Source organism: Pongo pygmaeus, chromosome 19 (genome assembly GCF_028885625.2).
Source record: "Pongo pygmaeus isolate AG05252 chromosome 19, NHGRI_mPonPyg2-v2.0_pri, whole genome shotgun sequence".
In the NCBI taxonomy this organism is placed as follows: domain Eukaryota; kingdom Metazoa; phylum Chordata; class Mammalia; order Primates; family Hominidae; genus Pongo; species Pongo pygmaeus.
This window is the reverse complement of record NC_072392.2, coordinates 36,472,561-36,496,023: the sequence shown is the minus strand read 5'-3', so window position 1 is coordinate 36,496,023 and position 23,463 is coordinate 36,472,561. Positions and strand designations below refer to the sequence as shown.

Genomic DNA, 23,463 nt, shown 5'->3' with positions numbered 1-23,463 from the left:
GCAGGTCTCCAGGTAAGAAAGTCTTAAGTCTTTACAAGTCTGAATATGTATTTATTTCTTCATATCCATTATTCTCTTTTTGGTAGTATCTAGTTGGCTGTGACACTAATCCATTAAACTTTCCATTTCAGTTATGGTATTTTTCAAATCTAGATTTCCATTTGGTAATTCTTCCCAATATACTTGATTATTTTCATACTCATGCTCTTTAATCCCGTGGTTTCTTTACGTGTAAGACACACTTCATGTGATGTTTGGTGACTTTAATATCTTAAGTCTCTGTAGGTTGTTTCCTCTGTACATTGTTTCTGCTGGCTCTTGCCCATTATACATGTTTGTGATTTTTGATTAAAAACTTACATTCCTTGAAGCTGTCTTCCATTTTGCTTTTGCCAGGAACCTGGAAGGCATTAAAAACCTGATGTCACTTTAAATTTGCAGCTTGAGACTTTTTAGATTATACAGCTTGCGTGTGAAGCCACCAGTGGAAGGGCTGCCCATGGTTATATATTAATGTATCCTCACTCTCAGGAGAGATGATTTCCCTCAGGATGGACAATCTTGTCTGCTGCTCCAGGGGCTGTAGGGATTGAGGGGTCAGGAGACAGGGGAGGCAGACAGGTTGATTCATAGCTCCCTCCTACACTAAACCTATCTTTTTGGTGTCCTACTTTTTTTTTTTTTTTTTGAGATGGAGTCTGGCTCTGTCGCCCAGGCTGGAGTGCAGTGGTGCAATCTCGGCTCAATGCAAGCTCCGCCTCCCGGGTTCACGCCATTCTCCTGCCTCAGCCTCCCGAGTAGCTGGGAATATAGGCGCCCGCCACTACGCCCTGCTAATTTTTGTATTTTTAGTAGAGATGGGGTTTCACCGTATTAGCCAGGATGGTCTCGATCTCCTGAACTCGTGATCTGCCCGCCTCGGCCTCCCAAAGTGCTGCGATGACAGGTTTGAGCCACCGCGCCCGGCCGGTGTCCTACTTTTGATGTCTTCTCCTAACCCTCCTACCTTGGACAGGATCTAAACTTTGTCTGCTATTCTGCTGCCCCATCCTCTTCCCAGACTATGAAAAGAGAGTTTCAGTATGACACTTGGCAACTATCTTAAGGGTGAAAAATGGCATCTAATTACTTCTTTGGGTTTCTACTTTCACTTTTTAATTTTAATTTTTTTGCCTTTGCAAACTCTTAATTATTTTGCAGCTCATTGACACGTTTTTTAAAATGGTTCTTGATATGTATTCCAGAAGTTTTTGTTTTCTGGTTCTTGTCAGCCCATGTTGCCGGAAATAAAATTCTTTCAACTTGTTCTTTAACAGTTTAGAGTATCCATATATTCCTTCCTGTTTCAGAGGCAATAGAGTGAGAACACACACTTAGGAGCCAAGCTGGCCTGAGATTAAGATCCACCAGCAATGTGACCTCAGTAGCCTATTTACATTCTGAGCCTCAGCTTCTCATACGGTTGGTGTGATAATTAAATGAGGTAATATATGAATAACACTTAAAACAGAGACTGACACTGGTAAGGATGGACTTTCTTGTTATTACTATCTGAAAAAGTTGAAAAATTATGAGCCTGAGTAACAGTTATACATCTTACCCAATGGTTCACTAACCTCTGGTCCCTGGCTACCCCGGCCCCCTCTACCATGCAGTCACCCACACCCATGCTTATACTGATGGAGGGGAGTCAACTATGAGCTATTCACTGGATGACAGGCCCAGCTACTGTCACAGATGCGCCCCAAGTCCAGGACAGAATGCTAGCAGATAGCTGCTGGTCTGAGAAATGACATCATCATATAAGCCTGAGTGAAAGCACAGCCCCTTTACTACTAAGAAATCTGAAAATAAATGAACATAAACATAATTTTGTATTTTTTATGATGTCATTTGTCCCAACAGCCATCTGACATCAATAGCCCTGATTGCTAAAAGTCTCAGCGTTATAGAAATGTTCTCCTCCTTTTTGAAAACCATGTTTATTTTCCCCCACAATACAGCGCTATCTGCAAAGCCTTGAACTGATAACATAGCTCAGGGGCTAACTCTGTCTTAGCAGAGTAGCAGCTGAAAAAAGAAGACAATTCTTAACAAACAGGGAGATCAGGAATGCTCACTTCTAAAAACATTATTTATTCACGGCAAGTGGTATTTCTGACGTGCAAATGAAGCTTAAACTTCAGCTTTAATTTATAAGAATTAGGAAATACAGATTAAATCTCTGATGCCATATTGTGAATTCAGTAAAGGTTAACTAATCTACCCCGCACAGACAAACGTTAGCTATCCTACGCTTATTATTCTGGAAATTTAATAAAAATTAAACAAGAAGCCTCACAGAGTATAAGAATTGTCCCCCCGCCTTAACAATGTTGTTTTCAGCCTCTGTTGCCTGAAACATTGCAGAATAATTCAGATTTTTTTTAACCCCGCCTTTTTATTGAGTAAAACCAAAGTACTAAACTAATAAATATGAAAAAGGAAGTTGGGTTTAAAAAGAAAAAGCCTCAAGACATCGAGCCTGTTAGATATTTTAAAAGTGAAGACAGAAGGAACGCACTGTTGCTAAACAGAATCATAGGATTATGGTCAATTTATAGTCTTTTCAATATGGGATTTGAATGTTCTGATATTAGATACGATGTACATACTTTATTTATATAGTACCTCCCGAGAAGAAAAAAAACCAATATTGGTTTATACAGTATTTGGCATGCTATGCACATATGCAGTGATGTATAGGATGTCAGAGCTAGAAAATAGCTTAGATACGATTTGGATTCAGCGCTGGGCGGGTCCGCCCCCGCCAAGCCCCGCCCCGTCCCCTCCCCCCGCCTCGCCTCATCCCGCCCACTCCGCCCCCCGCCCCCTGCCCCCTGCCTCTCCGCCCCCCGCCCCGTCCCCTCAACCCCGCCCGGCTCCGCCTCCTCCGCTCTGATCCGCCCCGCCCCGTCCCCTTCGCCTGCCCCGCCCCCGAGACATGCGCTGTGCGCCTGGCCGGCGGGGCTGGCTGAGGACTGCGTGTGGAGCTCCGTGGCCGGTGTCTGAAGTCGTCAGTTTACTGCTTGTAAGGAACATAGCGATCACTGGGAACCTGGAAGTAGAGACTCCTTTCTGCCGTCCCTCCGTCCCTCCGGCTGCTGCGAATCCCCCCGCCGGCCTCCAGGACCCCGGGCTGACAGAACGCCCGCACCGGTCCCTCCGCCCCAGGGCCCGCTATGCGCCCGGCATAATGGGAGAAAAATCACAATGGAAAGGCCCAGCCCCTTGCCATGCAGACGGGAAGCTTGGTCGCACGTCTGATCACCCTTACGCCCCTTGGGGCTTCACTCCCTTTTCGCGGGCTCCAACAACCTGGGTCAGGGCCTCCTTGTCCTGCGTGGGCCTCTCGGCCGCAAGAACACAGTCCCGAGCCCCGGCGAGCCCGCAGGCCTCCCACCCGCCGTGCACAGGCTGCACTTCTGCGCCCCAGCACTGCGCCTGCGGGACCATCTGGATCACTTTTCCATTCTGATGACGTCCTATACTTCGTGGCTGCAGGCTCCTCAAGCCCCAGGTCTGTGCAGAGACGAGCAAAGCTTTCTGGAGCACCCATTTTACTACCAGACTTGGAAGGAACGAAGTTAAGTAATTTCCAAGGTAAGTAATTAAAATTTTACGATGAAAAGGCTAGAAACTCTTCGGCTGGTAATAACTGTCAGACATATCTGTGACTGAAATGTCAGACTTTTTCTGAGAAAAAAACTGAAAACTTGTTTCCCATTATTTTAAATAGGAAAAATTATAGGGCACAGCAAGTCAATAGAAAAAAACCTACCAATTTCCTAACTCACAGTGTGGCAGTAGATTTAAGTTGCACATAAGTTAGGATGTAAAATGCTTAAATGTTGCCACTTGGTCACCCACATTTGATATGGTTGTTAACATGCAGTTGCCTTAGATGCAGTAGCTGTGGCTTGAGACCAGCAACATCCTTTTGCTGAACCTCCCCTTTGTCACCTGAACCTCCCCTTTGTGAACACATCAAAGCTTTTTAAGTGACTGTCACGATCCTGATGGTCTACCAGTTGTTTCTGGAAGCAACATGTGGCTTTTTCCAGCAAACTATTTAGTTTAAAACGTTGTAATTTTTGAAAGCTCAAACATTATGTCTACAACCATCACCCAAAAAATTTGAGACAGGTTCTTGCTCTTTTGCCGGAACTGCACCATGATAGGGGCTCCAGCGATCCACCTGCTTCAGCCTCCCCAGTAGCTGAGACCACAGGTGTGCGCCACCATGTCTGTTAATTTCTAAATTTTTTGTAGAAACTACATCTCCCCACATTGCCCAGGCTGGTCTCGAACTTCTAGACTCAAGCAGTTTTCCTGCCTTGGCCTCCCAAAGTGCTGGAATTACAGGCATGAGTCACCAACCGCACCCAGCCTGAAAAAAGATTTGTGAGATAAATAGCTGCTATACAATTTCGATATTAAAAACTAAGATGTGTTCTTCCAGGAAAGTAATAATTTCGGATATATTCTGTGTCACATCCTGTATGATGAAATAGATGGCAAAAAAAAATCCCATTTAATTTAAAGATGGAAGCTGTAACTTCAAGTAAATTTGGAGCTAAGGAGTCCTTTCGGGCTATGACCCCAGAATTCTGGGGTTCTCTGTACCGATTTTTTGCTAGTGTCCACACACAAGCATTCCTTAATGCTGTGTGTTAAACAAATAGACCTTCTTTAACCCCAGATTTCTCTCCATTTACCATTCTGTTTCTCTGCTCCATGCAACTACCTCACCTCATATCCTCTCTTGCACCCACTCCTTTTGAGCTTTCCTCCAGGGTACTTTGCTGAAATGACTTTTATCTCAGTCATTTAGCTGCATTTGACACAGATGATACAATTGAGGATTTCCACCCTTTCTTCTGGATTTTAGGGACCTTCTCTCCTGGATTCCCTCTCACCTTTATCTTCATCCTCCTGCTCCTCCTCCACCAGATCTCTAATGATCCTCTCAGAATGATCCCACACAGTCTCATAGCTTTAAATACCATCCATCTGTTGATAACCACTAGGCTTGGGGCCTCTTCCCTGAGGGGAGCACCAAGAGTCATCCCTGACTCTTTTCCCTTCTCCCCCAACCCCCATGCAACCACACGGCAAGTCCTGTGGCTCTTGAGTGCAACCAGCATCCTGATTCACCATCTCCATTTCCACAACCAGTTTCAGTCACCTTCCTCTCCTACTGGTCTACTGCCAAAGATCGTCCAACCTCCCTGCATCCTGTCTTGCCCTGCTACAGTCCAGCCTCCACTCAAGCATCCAGAGTGATCTCTTGAAAATGTTAAAACATGATATAAGCATACCCCCACCCCGGTGTAAACCCTGCCACTGTCTACTCATTGCAGTGAATAAAAGCTCAGACAACCTGGTGCATGCCTCTTCAACCTCATCTCCTACCCTTGCTTGTTCTTGCTATGTGGGTCAGATTTTCTGGTCTGCAGAGCTGAAAACAATCTTAACTGACAAACGCTAGATCATAGACTGTATCTACAGCATAAGGCATGGAAGGAAAAGTCCGAGAGAATGAAGGGCCAGAAAAGTTTGTTTAAAAAAAAAAATAAAAAGCACAGGAAACTGGAAACATAACTAACCTGTATGTATATACTTAAAAGAACATGGTAACAAAATGAACTCTTTAGAAACTGAGCCAACAGACTTGCAAACAAGTAGAAATACCTTTGGTCCTACTCTGAAAACAAAAAGAATCCTTAGTGAGTATACAAGAACAAAAATTGTACACATTTCTGGGTCATAATGCAATAAAACTAGAAATAATCAAAAGAGAATTTAAAGATGTTCAGCTTCCTGAAAATGTTAAATTATCCTTTTAAACAAATTAATGCCTACGTCAGGGTGCAAATCCAAAACACAAAGACCTTGCCTATAAAAATATATTTTTGCAAACAACAGTGTATCGGGATGTAAGGAGAGAGCTCACTGACTCAGAAGCTCCCAGAGTGACCAAATGTGTTCATGGGAACTGGAGCACTGCCCTGGAGTCATTTGACATCACCTTATTACAAGTAGGAACAACCATGCTGGGAGATGCTCAGATGCCAGTAATAAGTCAGAGGATTCCCTCGTGAATGGGACCTCCCAGTCCTCTTTGGCACAGGGTTCCAGGCGTGACCACAAATCCATCGGTGAGGGCTTTCAAGATCAACCTACCCTCAGGCAGTGGAGTGGAAACTGGCACTAGCAGCTACAGTGGAAAAAATGAATGTCCTCTAAGAATATGTCATCTGCCCCATGCAAAGACTCTGGATCCCAGAAGTCCTCCTGGTAAGGACTTGGAGCCAGACAACTTCATTTCCTGTCACCTGGGCTGCTCTCCCTCTGACAGCTATGGAAATTGGTGAAGCACAGGAACATATTGGAAATGGCAATGATGTGCCATGCCAATGTGTGGAAGTGTACAAGTTAAGTAATATTTTAAAAACAGAACTCACAACAGTTTGCACAATCCGACCAAAGCTCTGTCATGTATGTTCCTAAACAAGTTTGGAAGAGAATTTGGAAATGGCTGAAATTTTTTTATAAAGCTCATGTTTTTAGTTTGTTTAAATGTAAAAGCATACACTTAGAAACAAGTTAGTATGTAAAAATTTTTAATCTTAGCTATCTGGAAGCTTCAAATACCTAGAATGAGGCATTTCCCAAAGGTCTCTGTAACTTGAATTTCACCGTAGTTTGAAAACTCTTGCCCAGCATAATGGCTAACACCGGTAATCACAGCACTTTGGGAGGTTAAGGTGGGCAGATCACTTGAGCTAGGAGTTAGAGACCAGCCTGGGCAACATGGTGAAACCCCATCTCTACAAAAAATTAAAAAATTAGCTGGGAGTGGTGGCACTGCCGATAGATACAGCTACTCAGGAGGCTGAGGTGGGAGGATCCTTGAACCTGGGAGGTCTAGGCTGCAGTGAGCTGTGATTGCACCAGTGTACTTTAGCCTGGGCAATACTGCCAGACCCTGCCATGTCCCCTAAAAGAAAGAAAACTATTAGTTCATAGTGCAGCTGATGAAATAATATGCATCCACAAAGAAAGGGGCAATCATAATATGTATATAATTACTCAGTATTAAAATATTATGTATAGTATTACATATATTGAATACCTATAATGAATGGGGCACTGCTTTAAGCACTTTATACTCATTATCCCACAAGAATTCTCTCTCCAGCAGGTCTTAGTATATTCAATTTAAGGGCTAATTAGTAAGCAATATATAGAATTGAATGAGAAACTACTTAAAACATAGAAGGCTCTCGAAAATACAATGTGGAATGAGTAAAGCAAGTTACAGAGATACACAGCACATTTATAGAAAGTGTAAAAACTTACAAAGTTAAACAGTATATTATTTAGGGAAACAATATATTATTTAGAGATATTATTATGTAATAAAAGTATAATGAAAGTCAGGGAAATAATACTTTTTGTAAAGCTTCAGATGAATGATTGTCCCAGATGGGGTTACATTTCAGAAGGGCCAACCATGCAGACGGCTTCAAATGTAGTGGTGTAGGTGATGGGTACAATTATTTATTTTACTTTTATGTGAGTCTGTGTATGTGTGTGTGTGTGTGTAATTTTGTATGTATAAAATAGTTCATAATAATTTTTTTTTTTGAGTTGGGATGTTTCTCTGTCTCCCAGGCTGGATTGCAGTAGCATCATCACGGCTCACTGCAGTCTTCACCTCTCAGGCTCAAGTGACCCTCCCACGTCAGCCTCCTGATTACCTAGGACTACAAGTGCACACCACCATGCTTGGCTAAATTTTTTAAATCTTTTGTAGAGATCGGGTCTCACTCTATTGTCCAGGCTGGTCTTGAACTCCTGGCCTCAAACAGTCCTCTTGCCTCAGACTCCCCAAGTGCTGGGATTACAGGGTAAGTTGCTGTGCCCAGCCTAATTTTTTTTTATTTTTAAACAGCTTTATTGAGGAAATATTCACATACCTTATGATCTGCTAGGGTTTAGTATAATCACAGATATGTGCAACCAAAACCGTGGTTAAGTTTACAACATTTTTATTAGTCCTGTACCTTTTAGCTATCACCCTGTTCCCCCCACCACCTACCCCAGCTGTAAGCAACCACAAATCCAGTTTCCATCTCAATAGATTTGTCTTCTCTGGGCATTTCATATAAGTCAATCCATATAAGTGTTTTTTCATGTCTGGCTTCTTCACATTTGTCTCATTCCAGAAGGTGCCTGAATTTTTCCACAACCGGGAATGCTAAGCTGTGGGGTGAATTTTTGGTTCCCAAGTGAATGTGAATGAGGCAGAGTGGAAGGAGAGTTCTTTTACTGAGGGAACGGGACAAGAACCAATGAAAGAAAGAGATCCAGCAGGAGGGGAGGGAGGAAGCGGGGTGGAGAGCTGCTTGAAGCAGATGAACAGAGCTCTGGGCCATGACAGCAGAATAGAAGGTGCAGTGCAGCGGGGTGCAGGTCCTGAGGGGGTGAGAGGGGGAATGTGGAAAACAGCAGGTCATAAACTCTGAATTCCAGCTGCTGGAGCTGTGGGTCCCAGGGGCCTGGTTATCCCCTCACAGGCAGGAGCTGGAAAGTGGGGCGCTGCTCAGGTCCAGGAAGGAAGTGGGTGCACGGGTGGTGTGGACATGTGCATGGAAGCCCACAATGCCCACAACGTGAGGTCAGAACTTCAGGGAGAACCTGCATTTGGGCTCCAGGCTGGTTGGAAGTATTCTTTCATTCAGCAGCCTTCTCATTAAGTGCCTGCTGTGTGACAGACACTGCAGAGCACAGAGATGCAATCTTACCTGTCCCAGCCTTCCAGGCACCAGGGGTGCCACGCGCTTTCAAACAACCAGCTCTCATGTTTCATAGAGCAAGAACTCACTCACTACCACTGGGACAGCACCAAGCCATTCCTTCCAGGGACTTGCCTGGAAGGCTGGGACATGGTCATTTTCCATTTCCCCATGGTTCATGGAACTGTATTCTGCATAGAATGGGCAAAGTGCAACTATCATTGATTAGTAATTGAAGAAACAAAGATTTCACCTTCATGTTTTTTACAAAATGCAATATCTGAGATGTAGCATTCTATATCTTTGGCTTCTTTAATGTTAGCTATACAGACAAAATAGAAAATGAAAAAAACCTTCCAATATTAAATATTCACATTGATGTCTGTATTAGTCTATTTTGTGTTGCTATAAAAGAACACCTGAGGCTGGGTAATTTATGAAGAAAAGAGATTTATTTGGCTTATGATTCTGCAGGCTGTACCAGCCTGGCACCACCATCTGTTTCTGGTGAGGACCCTAGGAAGCCTCCAATCATGATGGAAAGGGAAGTGGAGCAAGGAAGAAAGGAGGTGGGGTGCCACATGCTTTCCAACAACCAGCTCTCATGTTTCATATAGCAAGAACTCACTACCACTGGGACAACACCAAGCCATTCCTGAAGGATCTGCCCTCAAAGACCAAACACCTCTCACTAGGCCCCACTTTCAACATTGGGAATCAAATTTCTTTCTTCTTTCTTTCTTTTTTTTTTTTTTTTTTTTGAGATGGTGTTTCGCTCTGTCTCCCAGGCTGGAGTGCAGTGGCATGATCTCAGCTCACTGCAAGCTCTGCCTCCCGGGTTCATGCCATTCTTCTGCCTCAGCCTCCCGGGTAGCTGGAACTACAGGTGCTCACCACCATGCCCGGCTAATTTTTTTGTGTTTTTAGTAGAGACGGGGTTTCACCATGTTAACCAGGATGGTCTCGATCTCCTGACCTTGTGATCCGCCTGCCCTGGCCTCCCAAAGTGCTGGGATTACAGGCTTGCACCACCGCACCCATCCTAGGCCCCACTTTCAACATTGGGAATCAAATTTCTTTCTTCTGTTTTGTTTTGTTTTGTTAAAGAGATAATCTCACTCTGTCACCCAGGGTGGAGTGAAGTAGCGCAGTTATAGCTCACTATAGAAGCCATGGCTGAGCTGAGCCATAGCTTACTGTGGCATCCAACTCCTGGAGCTCCAGAGGTCCTCCCACCTCAGCCTCCTGAGTAGCTGGGATAACAGGCTCAATCCACCATGCCCAACTAAGTTTTTAATTTTTTGTAGAGACAGGGTCTCACTAGGATGTCAAATTTCAACATGAGATTTGGAGGGGACAAATATTCAAACTGTATCAATGTCAACAGGTTTTTTTTTCCTCATAAAGAGTATCTATGTGTTAGGAACTTTAGATGTTTAAAAAGTGGTGGGGGGGAAGAAATATATAATAAGGGACACACACTTTATAATTTCCTCACATTTTAAATTACTCCAATAACTAATACATAGATGGATTTATGGGTCTGGAATTTTTTCAGTGAGACATTTGTTTATAATTAAAATGTGGATTTTATCTCCTTATTCCTTTTTAATTCAGTCCCAGGCCTGAGCCACCATCAAAACCTTCCTACATTGAAGCTGGGGTTTTTCCCTGAAAATGTTGCTTGTTAGGAAACAAGGAGGCAGTTGCCTTGAGCCAGCTGACCTCAGCCGCCATGCCGCTCTCACAGAGGAGTGTTATTCAGTGGGAAGTTTTGCTCCCTGCATGGCACCGCAGCCCCTCAGCCATGAACTCAGCAAACACTGTCCCATTTTGCCCCCAGTAACAAGCACAGGGGCACCATCACAGGCTAGTACCCAGTGTGAACTAAGTCTTGGGAACTTACTGGAATTGTTGGAAGATATGTCCCTTTTTAGTAATGCACATGGCTGTAAATATTAGGTACAATTTGATTTCAGACTCAATTCATGATGTGTTTTGGCTCAGCTGTGGCCTGCATATGGTGTTGCTGAAACAGAAATGAAAATGCTGGTGAGCCACAGAAAGAAAAATCCTGTGTTTTCTGAAAGCTTCCAACACCTTTGGCCTTGTTCCTTAATCACCTGGGAGGAAGAGGACCTACAAAAACTGGAAACGCAGTGGCCAGCAACCAGCCCTTGACAGGCTTGCTGAGCTGTGAGGGTCTGGAGGAGGAAGAAGCTCTGCATTGTTTCTGCAGCCCCCGTGCAAAACAATGTTGAATTCCAGCATGATATTGAAATGAATGTATTTTATTGTAATGTTAAATCTTAAATTTTTTATTAAGTCCTTTGTTCACAAATGGAAACAACAAAATGACAAATTATTTAAAATTTTCAGATTTTATAACCTTCCTGTCCTCTAGCAAAAAAAAAAGAAAGAAAGAAAGAAAGAAATTTGATTCCCAATGTTGAAAGTGGGGCCTAGTGAGAGGTGTTTGGGTCTTGGGGACAGATCCTTCAGGAATGGCTTGGTGCTGTCCCGGTGGTAGTGAGTGAGTTCTTGCTCTATGGAACATGAGAGCTGGTTGTTGTGAAAGCGCGTGGCACCCCACCTCCTTTCTTCCTTGCTCCACTTCCCCTTCCACCATGACTGGAGGCAGCCTGAGCTTCGGAAGGGAGGCAGTCCTTTAAGACAGCCGTGTCAAATATAAACAATATGAGCTATGCCTGCCTGTAGTTTTAAATTTTCTACTAGCCAGGTTAAAGAAACTAAAGAGAAACAGGTGGAAGTGATTTGTAATAATATAATTTATTTGACCCAATGTATCCAAAATATTTTAATGTGTGATCAGTATAAAATTATTAATGAAACATTTTACATTTCTTTGTCCTAAATCTTTAAAACTCACTCCATATTTTACACTTCTAGCATATCTCTGTTCAAAGCAGCCAGATTCAAGATGTTCTGAAAGCTCTGACTCCCTGAACTCAGGAAGGTGAAGGGCCTGAACCCCACTTCTCTGCCAGGAGCGAGGGAGCTCCCCCTCCCTACCCACATCTCTTCCCAGTCCCAAAGGAAGAGAGAGTGCCCTGAGAGAGCAGGGGCTGCCAGCAGGAGGTGGCCACAGGTAGGCCACTGCTGCCCATCTGCTGCTTGGTGCGGCCATTCTCCCCGCCAGAGATCAGAGGACAGCAGGGTCCCAGGAGGTGGGACCTGTCCACAGCCTTGACCTCCAGAGTTTAGATTTGGAGGGAATAGATTCCAGACAAACGCCTTACCTTGCTATTTGGCCCTTGCCCTAGTGGTCAGGCTGTCATCTATTTCCTCCTGTGTTGTGCGATACTGTGTGAGTTTTAAGCACATACACGTCTACATGCATTTCTTTATAATTCAAGGGACCCAACTTCTAATAAGGGGAAAAGGAATTCAGTACCTAGACAGTCCCTATAGTGTGCCAGCTAACTTGTAGTCAGCATGTTGTTAATCCTGGCATCCTGTCAGCTCTGGGTGTGTTGGTTAGCTGTTACTGTGTAATGAGCCATCCCAAAACTTATTTAGCTCATGATTGAGCAAGTCAGCAATTTATGACAGGCTCCTGCCATAAATTACTTACTATACATATAAAACCTGCCGTACCTTTGTAAGGTATAGCAATCTTCATGTGTGTGTATGGGAGAAGGGTGTCAGCTGCTGGTGACCAGGAAGCTCTGCTGTTGAGAGTGAGTTGACTGTGGAGTGGGCAACTTTGGTTCTCTTCCCCAAAGTGTTTCATCCTCTAGCAGGCTAACCTGGCCTTGTTGTCATGGAGATGGCAGGGTTCTGAAAGAAAAGGAAGAAGCATTCAAGACGTTTTGAGAGTGGGCCCAAAACTGCCAGGTGGATCCAAGTCTTGGGAAACAGATTCTAACTCTGGATGGGAGCAGCTGTAAAAGTGCATTGCAAAGGGTGTAGACACAGGGAAGGTTGAAGAAACACGTATAAAGCACTCCACATGTTTGGAAATTCTTTTCATCCCATTTTGGTATTTGTAGGCTATTACTGGTCTTCAACACAGACTAAATCAAAATGCTGTGCCCAAAACAACCTCTTACTCTGAAAGCAAGTGATGTAAAGATAGATCTGCTGAAAAGACATTTCCTCCTGCTGCACTTTAGTCAAGCAGCTGAGCACGTCTTGAAGCCGTCCTTTGATTTTAACAGGGCAGAGCTGTTTTCTAAGACGGCCCACCACCCCTCCCCGCAAAGCTGAGATGCTGCAATGAGGCAAATCCCAGCAGCACACAAGGAAACCAGGCACAGCTAAGGTTCTCACCCCTGATGCACCTTATAATCACCTGGGTGGCAGGGGGCTTTTAAAATTCCCAAAACCCAAATTGCAACAGACCAGTGAAATCAGAATCCCTGGGGTAGGATCCAGACATCCTTGCTGTTTAAAGCTCTCCAACTGGTTACAATGTGTGGCCAGAATTGAGAACCACAGCGTGAAACCAACGTCTTTTGATGAACTAGTAGCAAATGGTTTCTCAAACGAATGTGAAGTCTTTGCTGCTGAGCTGTAGCCTTTCAGTCTTACTTGCGTTATTTACATTATTTACATACTATCTTTTGCAGGACTTGACCTCTGCTCCTTGTTTTGTTTCTGATTCAACTCAATTTCACAAGTACTGAGTGCATATGATGTGCAGAACACCGTGCTAGTTATTGTGGCCTTGGTTTGGGGAGGACTTTGCTGGGAAATAAAATCACATCGTCAGAAATAAGAGTCTTGCTACTTACCAAATTGAGGCAAAAATGGGAAGACCTAGGGGGTCTCACCCAAGGGTTAGGACACTAATAGATACATCAGAATATTACAGTTCATCTGCTGATGCTGTGAGTGGAAGTGTTCCACTTTGAAACAAAAAACACTGCTGTTACTCTGAGATACTAAGTTTTGTGTGCAAATACATGGTATTTAAATATTTTGTTGATATATAACATGCATGTAGAAATACATGCATAAAGCATTCCCGTAAGCTCAATGTATATTATGACAAAATTGATACACGTGGGTAACCAACAAATAGAAGCAGCCTCACTCATGTGGCCCACAAGCGCTTTCTCCCTCCCTCCTCTTCAAATGTACCAGTGTCTTAACAGCTGACATTACAGATCAGTTTTGTCTTTCTGTGCAAGTCTTTTCATTACAGAAAAATGTAAATATATAAAAATTGAACAAAATTGTATAATAGAGCCGTGATCCAGCTTCAACAGCTAATAATCATGTGCCATTTTTGTTTCTTCTGTACCACAGCCCTTTCCCTACTACCCTTCATTTTATTTTTTTTTTTTTAGTTCTTTTTTGGTGAGGTAAGATACACATGCATTGAAAGGCACAAGTCTTAATTGTACAGCTTTGAAAAATAAATACACCCATATAACCTTCACCTCTTTTCAGAATGGAATATTTCAATCATCCCCAGAAAACACCCTTATGTTCATTCCTAGGCAATTTTTAACTTCCCCAGAGGAAAGTACTGTTGTGGGGGTTTTTTAACCGTAAGTTCATTTTACTTGAAATCATACAATATACATTTTTATGTCCAGCAGTCTCAGCATAATATTTGTGAAACACCTCCATAGTGTGTGTTTTAGTAGTTTGTTCCTTTGTATTGCTGAATAGTATTCTGTTGTATGAATGCACCGTGGTTTGTTCATACATTTCTCTGTTGATGAATATTTGGGTTATTTCCTGTTTTGGGCTATCATAATAGTAAAGGTCTATGAACATTCTTATACAAGTACTTTTTTGTATTGTTTTATTCCTTTATTAGCATTGAAGTGACACATTTTTTCATTTTTTAGCAGTTGCTCCAAGGATTACAATGTGCATCATTAACATTCTCACAGTCTAGAATTAATATTGTACTATTACAGTGAATGTAAAATAGAAAAACTTGCTACAGAATAGTGCCATTTATCTCCTATCCTTTGTGCTGTTGTTGCCATAAATTTTACATCTGCATGGCATAAACCCCATAACACAGTGTTATATTTGCTTTAGTCATAGATCTTTAGATGAAATTAAGAGGAAAAAAAAAGAAAAATATATAATAAATATTTGGAGGGAGATGTTTTGAGGCCACAGAAACATACTGTTTCTTCATCCAAAATTTTTGCATTCGTTGATGACTCTTTCCTGCAGTAATGATTACTGTGGTGTTCTAGTGGTAGTTTTCTGTTTGTGCTCCTTCAACATTTATTACTTGGAATTCTTCTGCAAGGAAGATTTGTCTTTCCTTCCTGATTTATTTAATCTTTTCTATATCAGTATGGACTTGTGGATATTTATTTTATGTTCTTGGTTACAGTTTAGTGCTGTCATAGTTGTTTGCCACTCACATTGTTCCACCTTGAGTCATAGCTCTTCCAGGTTGGCTTCTTTTGACATGTCCCCACCGTTTTATGTTTTTTAAAAGCACTTTCTTATTTTCTGGCACTGCAAGTTGCTCTAATCTCATCTCGTGTTTTTCATGGCAGGCCTAGAATTAGTCATTTCTCCAAGAAGCCTTGGTTTCTTTTATAGGAGAATGGTATTTAGAAACCAGGATCTGGGTACTGGGTGTGCTCATTAATACTGGGATATCACTGCTTCGAGGCCCTCTCAGCATAGTTTGGAAACACGTGAATGTTTCCAAACATGTATGCATGAATACAAACTCAGCATCTACCTATCTACATCTGTCCATCTAAACAGATACATTAAAAGAGACATGGGTTCATACTGACATTCCTAAGTCCAGTACAGCACCTTAGGGTTTATTCTAGCATTCTCCCTTTGTTTATTTATATCTCTTTCACCTAAAGAGAGAAACTGGGCTCTAATTTTCTAAAATATATTTGCTAACATGGAAAATCATTTCAGAATTGCTAACCCATATCCTGAAACAAATTTGCCAACCAGAATACACTATGTTTGTGTGCAGTTCTTGAGTCTTACAGTATGCAGTCAAAACAGTATTTTCCAAGGTTACTTAGGTGAAGACTTTTTTCCCCCACATTCTTCAATATGGGTTAGTCAATATTTTTAATTCAGTAAAATTCATTTGTCACCAACTGCATTCCATCTGACCCACCCACCATCTTTGTTGATTTTTAAATTTATATAGAATAAAACTCATTCTTTGTAACATACAGTTTCATGAGTTTTGACAACTGTATAGAGTTATACATTCACGTTCACAGTAACAGAACTGTCTCATCACCTCTAAGATTCTCTATTCTTGACGCCTCTTTGTAGTTAACCCCTTCCCCAACCGCATTATTTGGCAACCACTAATCATTTTCTATCCCTATAATACTACCTTTTCTAAAATATCATATAAATAGAATTATAGAACATATACAACACAGATGAATCAATTGGTTGTTTGTTGTTGTTGAGTTGTCAAGAATCCCTTGGCGATATATGTGAGAGTTTATTTTGGGGCTCTCTAGTCTATTCTGTTGGTCTATATGTCTGTCTTTATGCCAGCACCACATTGTTTTGATTTCTGTAGCTTTGTACTAAGTTTTGAAATCAGGAAGTATGAGTCCTCCAACATTGTTCTTTTTCAGGATTGTTTGGACTATTCTGGATCCTGAAATTTTATATGAATTTTAGGATGAATTTTTCTGTTTTGCACAGGACATCATTGGGATTTTTACATTCTTGGTTTAGTTAATTCCTAAGTATTTTATTCTTTTTGATGCTATTGTAAATAGAATTTTCTTAATTTCCTTTTCAGATTATTCATTATTAGTATTTAGAAACACAGCTGATTTTTGTGCACTGATTTTGTATCCTACCATTCAGCTGAATTTGTTTATTCTAACAGGAGTGTGTGTGTGTGTGTGTGTGTGTGTGTGTGTGTGTGTAATCTTTAGGGTTTTCTACATCTAAGATCATATCATCTGCAAACAAATATAATTTTACCTCTTTCTTTTCAGTTTGGATGCCATTTGTTTCTTCTTCTTGCCTAATTGTTCTGGCTAGAACTTCCAAGCCATTTTGAATAGAAGTGGTGAAAGCAGGTCTCCTTGCTCTGTTCCTATCTTAGTAGAAAACCTGTCACTCTTTCACCATTAAGTATGATGTTAGTGTGTGTTTTTCATATATGATCTTTATTATATTGAGGTAGCTTCCATCCCCTCTGCATTTGCTGAGTGTTTTTTCATGGAAGGGTATTTAAATTTTGTCAGATGCTTTTTCTACATCTGTTGAGATAATCATGTGATTTACCACTCCATTCTCCTAATGCAGTGATGTTTGAATGTTCAACCATCCTTGCATTCCAGGAATAAATTTTACTTGGTCATAGTGTATAATTATTTTAATATGCTGCTGAATTTAGTTTGTTGGTATTTTGTTGAGGATTTCTGCATTGATATGCATCAGGGAAGTGATACGTGTCTCTAGTTTTCTTGTCTACTTTTTTTCTGACTTTGGTATCAGGGTAATGCTGACCTCATAGAATGAGTTTAGAAATGTTCTCTGATTTTCAGTTTTTTAGAAGAGATGGATTAGTGTTATTTAAATGTTTGATAAGATTCACCAGTGAAGCCATCTGATTCAGGGCCTTTCTTTGTCAGAAAGTTTTTGATGACTGATTCAGTCTTCTTAGTAGTTATGGGGTCTATTCTAATTTTCTGTTTTTTCATGATTCAGTCCTAGTAGGTTTTGTATACCTAAGAACTTGTCTATTTTATCTAGACTGTCCTATTTCTTGGCAAACAGTTGTTTATAATACACCTCTTATAATTCTTTATTTCCGTAGAATTCGTAATAATGCCCCACTTTTATTTTTGGCTTTGAGTCTCTTTTTCTTAGTCAATCTAGCTAAAGTTTTGTCAGTTTTGTTCACCTTTTCAAAAACCAACTTTTGGTTTTGTTTATTTACTGATAAGGAGGGATTTATTTCTGTCATATACTGTTGGTTGTTTATATGCTTTATAGCTTTTTTGTTCTTCATTTCCTGCATACTGTATTCTTTTGTATTTAATTGATTTTTGGTAATGAAATGTTTTAATTTCCTCATTTCCTTTTGTATATGTTCTATTGTGTGTGTGTGTGTGTGTGTGTGTGTGTGTGTGTGTTTGTGTACCACCATGAGATTACATTTAACTTGCAAGTTTATTTATTTTATTCAATTGTATAAACATACTGTAATTTATTTATCCATTCTGCCCTTGATGGTCCTTTGGATTTTTTTTAATTATTGGACTTTTTTTTAGAGCTGTTTTAGATTTACATGAAAAATGAGTGGAAAGTACAGGGAGTTCTCATATATCCAGTTTCCTGCCCACATGCCCTGTTGTTACCCTTACAGTCTTGCCTTGTGGTACATTTGTTACAGATGATGAACAATGTAGAAACATTATTATTAACTAAAATTCACTAGAAGTCACTCTTTGTGTTGTACATTCTATAATTTTGAGAAATGTGTAATGACATGACATGTATCCATCATTAATGCAGCATGCAGAATAGTTTCACTGTCTTAAAATATCCCTTGTTCCTCAGCTACTTGTTCCTTTTTTTCACCCTCCCCCTCCCACAACCCTGGCAACTACTGCTCTCTTTACTGTTTCCATAGTTTTGCCTTTTACAGAATATCATGTGGTTGGAATTCTATGGTACATAGCATTCAAGTGGGCTCCTTTTACTTACCAATATGCATCTAAGTTTCCTGTGTGTCTTTTCATGGCTTGTTAGCTCAGTTTTAAATCAAGGAATAATAGTTCATTGTGTGAATCCACAACAGTTTATCCATTCACCTATTGAAAGGCATCTTGATTGCCTCCAAGTTTTAGCAGTTATGAATAAAGCTATCATAAACATTTACATGGAAGTTTTTGTGTGGATATAAGTTGTCAGCTTACATATGATAAGTGTATACTTAACTTTATAAGGAACTGCCAGGCCAGGCACAGTGACTCATGCCTGTAATCCCAGCACTTTGGGAGGTTGAGGTGAAAGGACTGCTTGAGCCCAGGAGTTCATGACCAGCCTGGGCAATATAATGAGACCTAATCTCTACAAAATAAATTTAAAAATGAACCATCTGTGGTGGTGCCTGTTGGTGTTAATATCATTGTTATGCAACCTGCTCTAGGAAATGATGATCCTGTATTCTCTAAGATGAACCTAATGAGAACCACTCAAGTCAGTAGTCACAACCCATCATTAGCAGAAGCTCAGAAAATAAGATGTTAAATGCCTGGCCATTAAGTTTTCTTATCTTTATTTCTACAGAATCATCACCCCTGCCCCATAAACATGAAAGAAAAGACAAGAGAAACACCCCAGAAGAGAAGGGGAGAAGTGCCCCAGAAAAAATCATACAGTCTCTGAAGTTTGCCCAGGTGGGCCCAGGCCAGCCAGCCTCTCCTCTGGTTGCCCAGCCAGCTACAGGCTGTCATTTAACCTTCCGCCCAGCATGCTTTTGAGTGTGCATAAGTGCTGCATGCCCAAACATGCTGTGCACACAGAGCAGCTCTTTGTATCCCACTCCTGGCCGATCTCCTGCATCATCTCATTGAGCTTCATTGAACTCCACAGTCTGCATGCTCTGTGGAACTCAGGGTCTTCATTTTGCATGGAACTCAGGGTCTTCATTTTCCATGGAACTCAAAGTCTTCTTGCTGTGTGGAACTTGGAGTCTCCTGGCTCCATGGAACTCAGGGCCTTTGTGCTCCATGGAACTTGGGGTGTGTGTGATTCATGGAACTCAGAGTCCTTGTGCTCTGTGGTACTCAGAGCCTGTGTGCTCTGTGGAACTCGGGGTCTGCATGCTCCGTGGAAAGCAACAGGATGCACTTGACCCCCTACACCCACACACACATCCTTCATTTTATTCCTGGCCCTCACCTGTCCACCCTGTGAGGCTTCTTCACCCCCACTCTCCTTTGAGCTCATGCCGGGTCTTTTGCACTGGCCTGAAGCATGGGTGTTGGTAGGAGGGAGTGGCTGAGGTCATGCCTGCAGGCAAATTCTGCTAGTGTCGCACCTGATGGAGCTGCCTGGGGAGGATGTTTCCTTGGAGGACGCGCCCTGGCAGCCACTGGCTTCTTATGGTGCCTGCACTGCTGCTGCTGCTATGGGGGCGCCACAGGGCCACACTAGGGGCTGTTCTGGAAGTGGTGGTTTTCATTTCCAGGTTAGGTAGGGACTGGCAGGCACCTTGGCTGTCCTTGTGGCTTCTGCCCTGACCCTGGTCCTACCCAGGCTGCCGATTTTCCGGGCTGCTGCTCTTCCAGGAGGAAGTAAAGGTGGGAATGGCTGAAACCTCAGCTTTGGATTCGCAGAGACCCTAAGCTGTGTCATGCAGAAAGGGAAAGGATTGCAGATGGTGGTGGCATCAGCTGAAGGCAGGGGATTCACTGTGATGCTGGAGCCGTTCACGCTGGGATGTTTGCATACAGCCCAGGTTCAATTCGGTGGCCCATCAGCGAGTCCTGGATTCAGTCTCACTCGCAAGCCATGGACAACATGAGCTCAATTTGCCAGGACTCTTGGGGTTAGGGAGAGCTCAGCGTCCGGGTGGCTCTGGTTCCTTCTCATGCTGAAATTCTGCTGGTGTTCCTCCATGGGGCCCTTGTGGGTTTTTCTGAGGTGCCCCTCTTGCTGGAGTCGAGGATGAGAAATGTTTTCAGTGGGTTTTCACCCTCCACACATATGTAAGAGGTGTTGTGTTTCATTCCTGTCAGTATTCATTGCTGCAGCTTCCTGAAGTTGTGTCCGTTAAAAGGCAGGGACCCAGTGTCCAGGCTACAGAGGGTGACTCCAGGTTCCACAGCACCACTGTGGACCAGTGTGCCTATGGCCTTAGGAGAATTCCCAGATAGCACAAGGGGGCTGCCCCAGAGGGTGTTCAGCTTGTTGCCAACAGTTACTGAAGCCAGAGTCTGCAACCTTAATGTTCAGGTGAAGCAGCCAGAAACAGGTGTTCTGGCTTTAGGTCCCTGTGGACAATGCCATTCTCTCCTTCCCAGGCTACTGATGTCCTGGGTTGCTCCTCTTATGGTAGAAGCTCAAGATGGAATGGCTGGAGCTTGGCTGCCTCCGGTTAGAGCCTGAGCTCTATATTGCCGACATCACCCGGCAGAATTCCTCATGGGCCCCTTTTGTTGTGGGTGCGACTGCTGGGGCCAGGGTTGTCGTGGGTAGTAAAGGTATTTACCAAGACAACTGTGAGTAAAGAATGGCAAGTTTATTACAGAAACTATGAAAATACATTGCAAGAATGCAACATGCAGCACAGCAGAGAAGGGGCTGTCTGCAAAGATAAAGGGCTGGAGGGAAGTTTTCTAAGGTTGTGCTGGACAGGGCTATGTGCCGGTGAGCTTGTGCTATATGCTAAGAATATGTTGGAATAATTTTAACTGCCAGGGGTTTCCTCTTCTGGTGCCTGAGGGAAACGCCCTGCTGCTTTTAGCTGTCTTGTAACCCACACGCCTTTTCATTTCTGAAGTTGCAAGATAACGGCTGTGGTTTTTCACACAAAAGGTTGCAGACTGGGTTAGGTCCATGTTCTGCCAACCTGGCTCTTTCCCAGTTTCAGTTAACTTAGTGGTTTACTAGAGCCCCACACCTTTCTCTTTCATATGGCCATGATCCAGCAGGTAATCCGTTACCTCCCCTCCACTAGAGAGCTCCATGGCCAGGGGTAATCCTCACTTCTCTGCTAGAGTGCTCCATGGCCAGGAATAATCCTTACCTCTCCTCTGCTAGAGTGCTCCATGGCCAGGGGTAATCCTTACCTCTCCTCCGCTAGAGTGCTCCATGGCCAGGGGTAATCCTTACCTCTCCTCCGCTAGAGTGCTCCATGGCCAGGGGTAATCCTTACCTCTCCTCTGCTAGAGTGCTCCATGGCCAGGGGTAATCCTCACCTCTCCTCCGCTAGAGTGCTCCATGGCCAGGGGTAATCCTCACCTCTCCTCCGCTAGAGTGCTCCATGGCCAGGGGTAATCCTCACCTCTCCTCCGCTAGGGTGCTCCATGGCCAGGGGTAATCCTCACCTCTCCTCCGCTAGAGTGCTCCATGGCCAGGCAGTGTTTCCTGCGTCCAGAGCACCTCAAACAATTTCAGTGTTGTGGTGACTCAGGGCCTTCACCATACAGACTTGGCAGCATAGTCTAGAGGCTGGAGGGGCTCTGTGACTCCTATTAATGACGGTCACTGCCACGGTTTCCCCAAGTAGGATGTGCCGGGAGAACTGCTCCATGTTGGCTCAGCAGAATGTTATTATAGGTAGCTCAAAAAGAGAGGGAACAGGGCTTCTCTAGATTATTTCAGGGAACAGCTATTATTTGAATGTTAATTTAAGACTATTTTATCAATTAAAAATGTAAGGCCCAAGAAACTTCATTTAGGAAGAATGAATAAATTGAATGAATACTGTTAAACTTTATTCTTCTTTCAACAAATATTTTCTGCTCCTCTCTATGAGTCAGGCACTGTGCTAGATACCATAACATAGAAACATAGTGTCAATCAAATATGGTGTGGGTACTGTATGTCAAATTTAAAAATAAAATAAAAGTGCTATATAAGAAAACTCTCAGTGCCCTGGAGGCAGGGTCCAGAGACATATCCTGTGGATGACTGGGGCTGAGGTTTAAGGGATGAGCGTCGGTGATGAGACGGATGGGAGAGGGCCCCTAGGAAAAGCGTCTTCAGACAATTGTGGTTCAGTGAGCTGCAGCCGTCGCGGCAGGAGAGTGAGGAGCACGGCCTATCTGGTGATTTGCTGTGGTGATGTTCTGCAAACTTGCCTCCGGGTCCTGAAGTATTGCTTCTGGGGAAACACAGGGTAAGGTTCCTGCAAGCCTCTGGTTGCAATATTTTCAACTGCCAAGGCACCATTCATGTTCCATGGCTTCATTTTCCAACATCCCTGTAAAACAAGCCAGTCCCATCAGTGTTGAAAACTGCTCTCCACATACCCTTTTCCCATAGAGTACTTCCTGACATACAGAGCTGCCACTCCTGAAAAGCTAACACTTTCCATGCCATGCTGCCTTTTGAAAGGTGCCAGCCAGGCAGCATTAGCTAAGGCCGCTTTTTGGCTCTCCTCACAACAGTGCTGCCCGCTGTGCTCTCATTGGTCATCATCTCATGAAGTCACAAATGTAGCTGCTTTTCCATGGTTTCGCCACACACCAGTGGTGTTAGTTTTGCACTTTCCCGAGCAGCCTCGTGTACAGGTTGGTGAAGCTCCCCTTCCTCTTTCTGGATGCACTGTAGTGCTTGTCATTAGCGTTGAACTCACAATTTGCAGCACTAGAACCCACACCTGAACCAAGCTTGGCTAACAAGCGTTTTCTCTGTAAGGCACATCACAGCCTTCTTGCTCATAAGGACACTAGACAGCGCTTCAGCATTATGCTTAGAGGCCGTTTCAAACTGTGAAATCTCCAACAACAAGCTCAAAACTGCAAAAAAAGTGGTACTATATAGACCATGAGAAGACTGGTTTGCAGGTTGAGAGTAGGAACAAGAAGGCAGCATGGGGCCCTGCATGGCCTCCGCTGGGAGGCCGATGGCTCAAATTGTTGCCCTGCTCTGCACATGTTTTCCTGTGATTGTGAAAGCAACACGAGTATTGATTTGGGGGTTA

At 43.0% G+C, this 23,463-nt stretch overlaps 1 pseudogene; it reads left to right on the top strand.

The window, feature by feature from the left end:
- Window positions 1–3,049: 3,049 nt before the first annotated feature.
- LOC134738624 (putative uncharacterized protein LINC02693) lies at window positions 3,050–19,956 on the top strand (annotated as a pseudogene).
- Window positions 19,957–23,463: the final 3,507 nt, after the last annotated feature.